General features: G+C 38.9%; 1 protein-coding gene across 1 annotated transcript in view; it reads left to right on the forward strand.

Moving 5' to 3' along the window:
* Positions 1 to 12,797, forward strand: part of LOC145987118 (sodium-coupled monocarboxylate transporter 1-like) — a 163,637-nt gene that overhangs the window by 96,465 nt on the left and 54,375 nt on the right. The window lies entirely within an intron of this gene.

A 12,797-nucleotide genomic window follows, 5' to 3' on the forward strand; every position in this document is an offset into this window, starting at 1 on the left:
GCTCGTAAATATATTGGTCGTAGCTATGCAGTAGGGTGGATTGAAAAATGGCAACCATCAGCACGCTGTTAGATTTCACCCCCCTCCCAGATGTCTTAAAGGATAGATTTTTCGTTCGTTTCATTCTTATTTTACAACCCCCTCAGTGATTTATCCCCACACACACACCCGCGCACACCCAGAAAGAGACGGTTAGCTAAAATCCAACTAATAGTGGTCGAGCCCTGTTGTTAATTCTCTCTCCTTCTCTGTTTTTTTCAATTGGGGTTGAAAGAGAAATTGGATCACCCCCCCCCCACACACACACACACACACACACACACAGTTCTCGGGCAAATTTTGTCGTTCTTGGGTGATATATCAGCTCGAAAGCCCGGACACATTTTCACAAACTTTCCAATGGGAAGCATGCACAAATATTTCCTACCTTCTCATTGGTTACCGCCAGTAGCTACGATTGTGTGCAAAAAATTGAAATGGGGGAGCAAGAACAGTTAACTTTTTCTTGGTAGGCAAATCTTAGCATTAAGAGGCCATAGTTCGGTGCAAAATTGGCAAAACGTGGGGGCAACCGCCCCCCTAATCGCCGCCACTTTTTACCACGGTAGTGACGTTACAACCGGGATGACACAGTTCTTCATATTGTTATCGGCTCGCACGTCTGAGTGCAGAAGACATGACATACGTTATGAAGTATTATGGCTTATTTTGCATAAATTTCAATTATAATTTTTTCGTGAAATAGACAAATGATGACTGAAATTAGTTTTATGAAAGCGCTGATATAACCGTACGTGCTTGAGATGCGGATATTCCATCCCGTAAAGAAGGGTGCTACCAACGAAACATAGAGAGATGCATGCATTCAGTTTAAAGGTATTTTAAAAGTTCAGTTCGTCTGATGTTTAAATAAAGTCTTCTAACAAACATTTCATAACCTTACGATATATAAAATAATATTGTTTGGTTCAGTACAGCGTACGACGGAAGAGGGGGGGAGAGAAGAACCGGAAAAAGTAAATTATTCAAACACTGTTTTACCAGAATTGCTCTTTTTTTGTGGGAACATAAAGATTCTCTTCATGTGTATCTAACACAAGCCAGATTTCACAAAAGAAGCTTTTAAAAAATAATTATTTCAGATTCTTGCTTGGCAGGCAATTTGAAATTTCCAAGAAAAACAATAACAAAAAACAAACAAGCAAGAAACAAATAAAGTGGAAAAACTATCATTAACACATTACTTAATCCTGTTAGCACATAAAAATAAACCCGATTGTAAACACGATCTGCTTTACGGAGGTAATAAGTTCTTGTAATTGTTATTTAATTGCTTTGTGTTTGTGCCACAGTATCTCGCGTACCTAATAACAACTCTGTGATGATATATTGTAGCTATCAATCACGATATTACACGTGCCAGGGTATATATATATACTCTATCACAACTATCTCTAGAGCAGACGAACGAAAACAAGTCTCTGCGGAAGTAGTGAAGCTTGGCGGTTCCACCAATGGACACGTGAGAGGAATGAGATTGCGTGGAGTGGTGAAAGTGACTGCAGGTACCAGCCTTCTCAGCAGCGTGTACAGTTTCGCTCTGTCGACTAGATCCCCCCCTCTCTTTTCTGCCGATATGCTCGGCCTTGCTCCAGAGATATGTGGGACAGGGTGTAGCATTAGAGTGATGACCTTCAAACACCAAGAGAGTGAGATTATTGTGTATGTGTGTGTGTGTGATACGTTCTAAGTTTTATTAAGCGTATTATTATTAAGTTTGGTATTATGTCCTTGTATTATACTTATTATTAATAACTCAGTATTACTCAGCGGTGAGCAATCAGACTCGGTGAAGTACACGGACTCCTCTCAGGTACAGGGATAGTGTTAGGCAAAGACAATGCTTCACAGCACAGAGGAATGAAACCATATTATTGCAGTAAACAAAACGAAAGGATTTATTCTTTATTTATTGCGATAATAATGCAAACAGGCTTAGTACAAAGGGGAGGATTTTGCTTTGACGATGACTTGACTCAACCAAAACGCATAAACGCAATGCGTGGCTATTGGCATGGCTATGGTCACATAGGTTTAGCTTGCGCCCCGAACTACCACACCAAGAGATATGCAATAATAACTGAGCCAATGTTTGATGTTTAGCCTTTTATTCCAAATTAATCCTTAGGTTAGCTTTATTTCTTAACATAGAATGATTGCAGTATTGTATAGCATCAATGAATGGCCATCGACATACCTATGGTCACATAGGCTTAGCTTGCGCCCCGAACTACCATACCAAGATGTATGCACAACACCGAGGAGGTCTTTTTAAGTTAAAAATCTTCGACAATCTGTGACGAATGTGTGAATGTTTCTTATGCGATATCCTCGCTTTTATAGTATTTCAAGAACACAGATTCAAGTACAGATGAATCAGGGCCTCCCAGATGGCGCAGTGGTAGCGTCGTCGCCTTGTAATCAATGGGGTCCCGGGTTCGATACCCGGTGAAGGCACAAGTGATTCGGATCCCACTTTACACTGTAGGTCCAGTCCCGATTAGCCTTACTGTGCATAAAGTGGACTTAAAACACCAAATCAAACAATCAATCAAGCACAGATGAATAACTTACTATCTACAAAAATATATTAGCAACAAAACTGACATGTACACAAATTTAGAAATACAAATTCACACAGTGCACTCTGTCAAATATAAGGATACATTGAATTACTCATAATAGAGCATAAAATACAATAAATATTAAACAAAAGATACACATTACAAACAACGTGTAATTTACATACAATAACAAAAATTAAGCTTTCTTTCACAATATATATATATATATATATATATATATATATATATATATGTGACATATTTTAAAGTGATGAAGTCACCAAAATATGGATCATATCATGTGTGTGTGCGGGGAGGGGGTAGTTACATACAGAATATAAGAGTTTAAAATCATATTAAATTATTTCATTTCACACTCCTGTCTGTTTTGAAAGGGGATTTCAGCGCTTCTATTTGAAGTTTGTGAAAGAAACTTTGCCGCTAACGAAGGACTCAGATTCGAGTCCTGACCTCAGCATGGATGTTTCTTTGAGTATTCCATAAACAGTTTCCTCTAATCCCTATTCACCGCCATTGTCACGATTAATCAAAAAGGGCAGATAAATGACGCAAAAGGATAAAAAGACAGCAACAATGTTTTAGGTTTGATTTACCACTTAGTAGGGAAACAGATGCTATCATGTGTTACTTCTCTTGTTTCTCAGCTATGAGGAATGGGTGTGAACTGCTGCTCCTCAACTTCCAAACTTCCTCGTCTGTGAAAGAAGTAGGTCGCTGGAAAAACCGCCAGATCGTGCTGTTCTTTCTTTCGCTCGCGCTTGTTCAAGTATTGCAGATTGTTTAGATTCTGATGCCTTCTAAGGTCACATCTATACTCTGTCCGAGGAATCTGTGGAGCAAACGAAAGATAACGGGTCTTCTGTGCAAGTAGTGACTCGAGAGAGCTCGACCAATAAACTCCTGAGAGGAGAGGGAAAGGCGAATGCTGATTGACCTGCTTTATTTTACGTCGCTTTTTGTGCCACTTTTGGTTAATTTGCGAAGATGAGGATGAGTGATGATATGATGAATGGGCACTATAAACATTCATGCCCAGGCCAAAATTCGAACCCGGGACCCCTGGCGTTGTAGCGCGATGTGCTATCCACTCCGCCACGGAGGCCGGCGATTGCAGCTACCAACCTTTTCAGCAGAGCGCACTGCTTCACTCCACCCACTTACTTTCTCCCCTTCTCCACCGTTATGCGCGGCTTTGTTCCATAGATTCCTGGAACAGAGTACATTTGCAGGAAATCCGAAAATAATAGAAAATAAACACCCAATCAGGCGCGGATTCACGGGGAGGGTGGTAGGGGCGATCGCCCCTCCCGACTGCAGGATTTTCGGATATATCATTATGCCTAATGTTTTTGAAGACTCGAATGTTCTGTTGGCCTCCCGGATGGTGCAGTGATAGCGTCGTCACCTTGTAATCAAGCGGTTCCGGTTCGATACCTGGTGGAAGCACATAATGGTTAGGATCCCACTTTGAACTGTAGGTGAAGTCCCGATTATCCTTACTGTGCATAAAGTGGGCTTAAAACATCAACTCAGTCAATCAATCAATCAAGTAACCGAATGCTCTGTTTTTTATCACCTAGTTGAATAGGCTTGAAAATATTTCTTAGTTTGATTTAAGTCCACTTTACGTTCAGCTAGGCTAATCGTAACTGGGCCTACAGTTTAAATATGGATCCGAACCACTGTGCAATGTGTCTCCAAAGCGGATCGAACTCGAGACTCCTTCAGAGAATACATTTTTGTATGTTTATTAAATTTATTCCTCATCTTATCGTTCAGTTTACCGTGGCAGTGGGAGGAATTATGATAATAACGACTTGCAATGGGAACCTCCTATTCCAGCCCTGGGTCCTTTTTCTTTTTTTCTTTTTTTTTTTTTTTTGCAAAATAATTCGCTAATCTCTAGAACATGGAAGTCAGCTTGGTTTCTGCTTAATAGTACAATAAATTGTTTACATTAAACAGTGAAAGTGAAGGTTAGAATTGATTCTCGATGATGTGAGGCACCCGACTGAAATTCTGCCTCCCAACCTTAACTTCTAGATCCGCCACTGCACCCTACAGCCAAACTAAATGAATCGTCGATATATGAACACCGGTATTGGTATTTCTGAATCAGACTTGAGCAATTCGCTTGGGCGATCACTTTGGTGCGTTGTGGGCTTCCAGCCTGTCCAGTTCACGAACCAATGTTGCCAGATTGTCAAGATATAAAAAAGGCAAAATTACAATCACAACTTGAAAATAAATGATCAAATTGCAGAAACGTACCATAGAACCTTAATAAACATTTCTACTCAACTTTTTATTCTCTGAACAGTTCTTACGAAAAACTACTAATTGATGTTGTATATAAAGAATTCACTTTATTATTATTGTGCTCCATTCCTGAAGCATGCTGTATTAACTTACATCGTCCCGACTTCCATGTGGCATTCAAAATTAAACTTGCTTTATATTTGTTACTGTACCCTTCAACCACAGTTGAAAATGTTCTTCCCAACCATGACTTGCGAAATATACACAGTCGTTTCGTCTTCTTTTTCTAAGAAGACTACATTTACCCCTCATCTTGAAACACGTTGAACAGAACTTTCAACAGAACCTACGCACCACGTTCGCTGGGAAGAAAATAGAGTGCAGAGGAGATACACTCTGTCCCGGGAATATCTGGAGCGACTGAACCAAAACAAGTCTCCGCGCAAGTAGTGACTCGAGAGGGAACGGGATTGCTTGGAGGAGACAAAGCGACTGCCGCTATCGGCCGTTTGCAGGAGAGAGTACTGCATCGCTCCTCCCATTCGCATTGTCCTCTTCTCTACAATTTTGCACGACCTTGTTCCAGAGATTCTCTGGATAGAGTATAGCGGTAACAAACTAAAATTAAGATCTGCCCCACGATGCATCTCAACCGGTGGAAAGAAAGTTGATGACCTGGGCGTTCAGAAACATGGATGAGTCGAGAATTTTCAAATACGGGAAAATTGACGTTTCGGGACTGTCCCTTAAAATCCGGGTCGCCTGGTAACCATGGCACGAACGCGATCGACGCAGTCCATGCACACAAGAACGGTCATCTACAATTACAGAGGATTGACCACTGAGCAGGCCTGTTCTAAATGCTGAACTATTGACATCAAAGTATCAATATGAAAGAAAACGAAAATTGATATTTCAATAATTTGATTGTTCACAGTACATGTTGTACAGTCCCCAATTCAAACCCAAATTTCTACTACCTTTGATACAGTGACGAATGAACGACCTCTCATACGGGACGGATTACCTTTTACAACACTTATCCTCTAGGTTCATTGAAGGTTTCTTGTTCATTTTAGACACATTCTCAGAGGTCAATCACAAAATGTTTGCCGTCAAGGGTCTGATAGAAATTTACTAATTTTGTTTGAGTACGGGGAAGCGATCACCTCTTATGACATAAAAGTGCAGAGGACGATCATAATTTTTATCTTAATTGACGATTATTGATCGTCTTATGCTTATGGTCCAGTCAATAAAGGTCGGGAATCAGGGACATCGGAACTTATTTTGAAGTGGGGGGGGGGGAGGTTTTCAAATCCATCAACCAGTTTTTACAATCTCTTCCCCCATATATATATATATATATATATATATATATATATATATATATATATATATATATATATATTAGAGCTTATTTTATTGTTATATTTATATATTTATTACATAAATAATAATATACAGGGTGAATCACCTAAAATTACCACCGGAAATATTTCGTGAACAACAATAAATATTGAAAAACTGCTTTCGCAGATATAAAGGTATGAGAGGGGCTCATGAAATTAGTGGACACAATACGTTCACTACGTAAGGAAGTACGATTTTCAACACAAACTTAGTTTTTTTTAAATGGAAACCCCATTTTATTTTTAGCTCATTTGTAAGTACGGAAAAATTCATTCAGAATGGCGTTTGTTACATTGCAATACGTCAAGTAGTTCTAAAGTAATTGTAACATAAAATTAAACAAGGTACAAAACCGGAAGATATATATACACAAAAATCGCTCCCCCTCCAGACACAAGATTATTAGAAAGTTGTGTCTGGAGGGGAGTGATTTTTGTGTATATATATCTTCCTGTTTTGTACCTTGTTTCTTTTGTACTTGGTACAGAGTCTGAAGAAGGTCTTGCTAGAAGGTTGAAACCTTACGTTTAGTTTGTTTTAAAATAAAATAAATTTCTGCCTTGGTCAGCAAATTGAGTTTTTCATTTCATGGAAACAAGGCCTAATGGTGTTATAATTAGGAAAGCTGTTACAATCCAACAACTGCGGGTTACAATAAAATGTGTAGTTTGTACATAAGTAAGCTTTGACAAATTATCTAAAAGGATCTGATACATCTTTCTGAATTAATAAATATTTGTACATTAGAAAGTATAAATTTTATACATTCCACCATCAGTTACATAAAGATTAGTACATTAACATCTTTCTAATTTTTAATTGGCGTCCATTCATTTACGTGATAATATTTAGTACACCGGAACAATCAACTCTTCTCGTTTGGTCATGACAAATCTTTAAGTTTTCAACTTTTAAACTTTGCATCTTATACTCGTACATTTTTCTCTCTTTCTTTCTAATTGATTTATCAATTTTATCAAATGAAGCAAGGGCGTAACGAAGTACACGGATTAACCATACGTTTTTTCAAACTCTGAAAAGGCCGAGATGATACTAATCTATGGCGAGTGTAGGAAAAATGCAGCACAAGCGTGCAGGCTGTATGCAAGACGGCATTTGCATACAGCAAATGCAAGACGGCATTTGCACTCGGCTCTACCGACAGGCATAGTGGGGGGGGGGGGGCGGGGGGTGCGCCTTCACGCTGAACTTTACGTTACAATTACTTGAGAACTTCTTGACGTATTACAATGTAACAAACGCCATTCTGAATGAATTTTTCCGTACTTGCAAATGAGCTAAAAATAAAATGGGGTTTCCATTTAAAAAAACTAAGTTTGTGTTGAAAATCGTACTTCCTTACGTAGTTGAACGTATTGTGTCCACTAATTTCATGAGCCCCTCTCATACCTTTATATCTGCTAAAGCAGTTTTTCAATATTTATTGTTGTTCACGAAATATTTCCGGTGGTAATTTTAGGTGACTCACCCGGTATAGTTATTGAATATATGAATACCCACAGTGACGAAGGCTCATGTGTGATAAGAGGAGGCCCAGAGGCCTCTTTTACGGATTATTTTATTGACGTGAAGATTTAGTTTTATTTTCCCCTAAATTTCGATGTTACTTTTTACTGCAATTCGTTGTTATTTTTTGCTGTTTAGAGAAAATTTTGGTAAATGATTTACACGTGTATATGCACACTGCACAGTAAAACACCGTAAATTAGATAAGAATTCGACGGTCCGTCAGCACAACACACGTCAAAAAGAGAACTTCCACATGCAAGCACACAGACTTGTTCTCTCAGACAAATCACCTCATGTTGCAGGAATAAAATACCATAACAAACTTCCCACATACATCAAAGAAATTACAGAAACTCACAAGAAACTGAAATCAATTAAACAGTATTTAACAGATATACCCCTATATAATCTCAATGAATAATCTCAATGAATTTCAATAGTTAAACTGGATTAGTAAATTGAAGCATTTAAATTCTTTTGATATTGTATGTCTCCTATATTTGGATTATCTCTTTTACAAGTTTAGTATGTGACACTTATAACTGTTTATGTTTAACCCATATGATTTATTTGTATTTTTGTGTTTGCATTTTGTTCTTTTTATTGTAATCTTACTCCTTTTGTAATATTTAGTATTGTATGACGTTTTCCACACCCATAGATATGAGTCTACGGAAATAAAGAATTTATTATTATTATTATTATATATATCTTCATCCCATACTGCTCACAGCTGCTGTTTAACTCTTCTAACATACTATTTATGGTTATTTCATCCTCAGCGAATAATGCCATGTCATCAGCAAATCTTATGCAGTTTATTCTTCTTCCTCCTAATTTGACACCTCCTGTGCCCTGGAAACAAATGTAAAGAAGACAAAGGCAATGGTTATAGGACGGAAACCAAGGAATATTAATGTGAGAGCAAACAGTGAAAGAATCCAGCAAGTGGATAGCTTCAAGTACCTCGGATGCACTATAAGCAGTGACATGAGCTGCAACCAAGAAGTGAAAATGAGAATCGCAATAGCAAAAGAAGCTTTCAATAGAAGAAAAACTGTTTTTTGTGGACCCATGGACATAGGTCTAAGGAAGAGATTAGTGAAATGTTTTGTGTGGAGTGTAGCACTATATGGTGCAGAAACCTGGACGTTGAGAAGAAATGAAGAGAAACGACTCGAAGCTTTTGAAATGTGGACATGGCGAAAAATGGAGCGTGTAAAATGGACGGACAAGGTAAGAAACGAAGCCGTACTGAAAAGAGTTGGTGAAAAAAGATCTATACTGGAGACCATCAAGAAGAGGAAAAGAAACTGGTTAGGACACTGTCTAAGAAGAAACTGCCTGCTAAGAGATGCCTTGGAGGGAATGGTTGAAGGAAGAAAAGTCCGTGGAAGAAAGAGATATCAGCTTATGGATGATATTAAATTAACTGGGTCGTATGCTATTACGAAGCGTAAGGCAGAGAACAGGGAAAGCTGGAGATTGCAGTGAAAAACCTGCCAATTAGGCAGAAAACAATGAATGAATGAATGAATTATATATATATATCGCTTGGTGCGGAAGAAAATCCAAACTCATCACTACAATTTACAGAGTAAATGTCGAAACACGCCTTCTGCAGTTATTCTAATCTGAGCAATGACTGTGTCGTCTGACCAAGTCTAAATTTCGAAAGGGAGGGGGAAATTAGCCTAGGCTTGAATTTCCAAGAATTTACGTACAAGGTGCACCTTTTCTAATGGCCGATGACCTTTTTGACAGCAAGGGGTCCTTCAAGAAAGCTCGTGTTCGGAAAGTGCACCGGAAGATTTTAAGTTAAGCTGTCCTCTGTGCCCCTCCCTGGTGTATTGTTATATGAGAATGCACTTGTAGGTACAAAACCTGGCAGCCTTCAAAGAAAATGGAAACAAGCGGCGAATTCGTACGGGGATACTTGATTTGCAGAAACCTGACTGCGATGTCACTTGCTTCTTGCTGTTAACGGAAACTTGGGAGCACAGTCACAAATCTAGTGCAAGAATATTTTTCCAAATATTCTTCAAAACTCAGATAAGTTGAAATACAGAAATATAGTCTCATTTGTTAGGGCGTGACTAAGGGTTTGGGAGTGGGAGCAAAAATACAATCTTGCCCCTCCTTTTTGGTTTCGTCACATCAGGCAATACTGAAAGCACTTGTGGGTAGAGGTGGAACAACCAAGAGAGAAACTTTTATTTCTTGGCCATTTCGATTTATTAAAAGTTTACTGTTTGCTTTAAACGTCATGTTCAGGGCTGATGGCTTAGTTTTAGAACTCTGAGAGAGGTAACACCATTTGTTCTTATGTTCACGTGTGACGTTTCTTTTTTTTTTCTTTACCGGTGTACATAGCATCGTGCCATGAAGGCACATTTAGGGGATATGGGGGGTGGGTAGGGTCCACACATTCTCGATCTCGGACATTTTGAAGATTATGTGATCAGCACCATGCTCTGACCGCACCCCCCCCCCCAAGGTTGTCCCCAGGTACCCATTCATTTTAGGCTGGGGACACGCTGGGGTCATTGTTTCACATCGACCGCACCTGTACATTCAAAACCGGTACATTCAAAGGGAAACTGGAAACCGAAGCGGCAAATTCCTAATGTGATAAGATAGATTCTTAGCAATAAGATAAACTTTCGACTTTCTTGCAACTTTTATTGAATAATGCTAATTTCCAGGAGGTCCACTGACACGTTCGACCCCCCCCCCCTCCCGACACCCATGAACATGGTCTAGTCGCCAAAAACCAGTCTGGTAGCCAGTCCAGCAAAGGCCAGCTCCTTGTGATTTGTCCTTAAGGTAAAGAGTGACAGTTTCGCACCAGTTGTATATATTTTTCAATATCGTCGGAATGGGCACTGCTACTAAAAAAAATACCGAGCAGTATGCGAGAATATGGATATATTCCTATATTGCAAGTGGAAGCGTTTTTTAGTTTATTATTGAGCGAGATACGATATGTAAAAAATATGATGAACAAGTGTTTACAGAATCTCATGTATTCCTTGTGGAAAACAAATTCAACTTCAATTTACGACTAATGAAATGGGAATTTCGACTTTTCCAACTACAAACATATTTTTCAACATATCCTTTTTACGTTCGTATACTTTTCTACGCCGCTGGATATTTGATATTCCAAAGAGTATACATAAAAATAATGCTCCTACAAGCGCAATATATTTTTTCGGCGCACAACTCCTCTCTGTAGCAGTGTTGCCAAACCTGATGCGCATAAAAGAGTTAAAACTGACTTTCGAGGAGCTAGATTTTCGAAGGCTCGATAAAGTGTCTCCTAGAGTAATGTTGCTTGTCACAGAGGGTCGGGTGGCGCTTCTATTACCGTTAACTTTGAAGTGATGGCAATGTATTCTTAGTTTTCACTGTCTATTACTGGCGGCATCACACATCTCAATAATCCGCCGATGGTCATATGAAATCTAAAATAAAGTATTCCCTGATAACAATATTATCTCACCTTCACGTCAGCCACGACGCTATAAAAAAAAGTAGCTTGGGAGGTAAGAGGGGGTGGGGCGACGCAGCCAATAATTATAACAATATCACGTGCAAAATGTTTATATATATATATATATATATATATATATATATATATATATATATATATATATATATATATATATATATATATATATATAATCAAAACTTTGTATATGTGGGAAATGATCGCACCATAGTGTGACAGGGGGAGTGGGTGCACGAAACGGCCATCTTGCTCCAAACGATCTCGCAGCCGCCGCAGAGAGGAGGGCCTCTACGAAACCCTTCCCTCATGCCCTTAAGTCCGGGATAATAGATGAAAGAAAGAGCCTTCATATGATTAATTGCTACACCATTTAAGATATTCTCAGTAGATGAGCGTGATTTCTACCATACATGCTGACGACCGCCATATTGGATATTTTTTGATTTGCTATATCTCTGGAACAGTGGAACCTACCAACGTTTGGTTTTGTCAGAAATGCTCCAAATAGTGTAAACTATTTATAACATTTTGTGAGAATATCTGAAAAGAGGTTAGATATCAGTGTAGCATTAATTTTAAGGAGATATCAAAGATCTTGTTAAAATGGGGGAAAAGAACCAATAATCCAAAATTGAAAGAAATGTGAACTAACTTCCTTAATTCTAAAGTCCTTCAGTATGTTCTTTTATGCTTTTATTCGTCGATTAGTTTGTTTATTGTACTCTTTCTACCTTTACTTGATTTCACAATTAATACGAGGGCCATACCAAAAGTAATGCAAAAGTGGTCATAACTTCTTTATTAACTGATGTAGATCGTTCAAATAGCACATGTAGTTGGAGTGACTCTTCCTCTATACAAACCCAGCTCCTCAACATAGTCTCCATTTAAAGCGATGCATTTGCGTCATCGTTGAATCCAACTCTAGAATCCTCTTTGAAAAAAGTCCGGTGTGCACTGTCCGACATCCACAGAAGGCTACAGAATGTGTACGCAGATGACATTGACACCATTGACAAGAGCTATGTGCACAGGTGGATGAAGAAGTTTACAGAAGGGGAAACCAGTATTGAAGACAAACCGCACAGTGGGAGACCATCAACTGTGATCACTGACATGAATCATCAGCGAGTGGATGAGTTGATTGCACGTCATTCTCCTAGATTTCCTGGAATGCAGCCGTACCGTCAACAGTACGCGGTACATTGAGACACTCCATAAGCTTAGAGAAGCCATTAGGAGGAAGAGACCGCACAATAATCTGAAAGCCATCCACATTCACCATGACAATGCGCAACCACACACCTCTTTGGCAACAAATCAGGTGATTGGCAAAATGGGCTGGTCCCTGATCCTCCATCCAGATCTAGCACCCTCAGACTTCTACTTGTTTAGTTCCATGAAGGACAGTCTTCGGGGACAATGATTTGATGGCA

This window comes from Lepisma saccharinum, chromosome 4 (genome assembly GCF_977018435.1).
Source record: "Lepisma saccharinum chromosome 4, izLepSacc3.1, whole genome shotgun sequence".
NCBI classification, from domain to species: Eukaryota; Metazoa; Arthropoda; class Insecta; order Zygentoma; family Lepismatidae; genus Lepisma; species Lepisma saccharinum.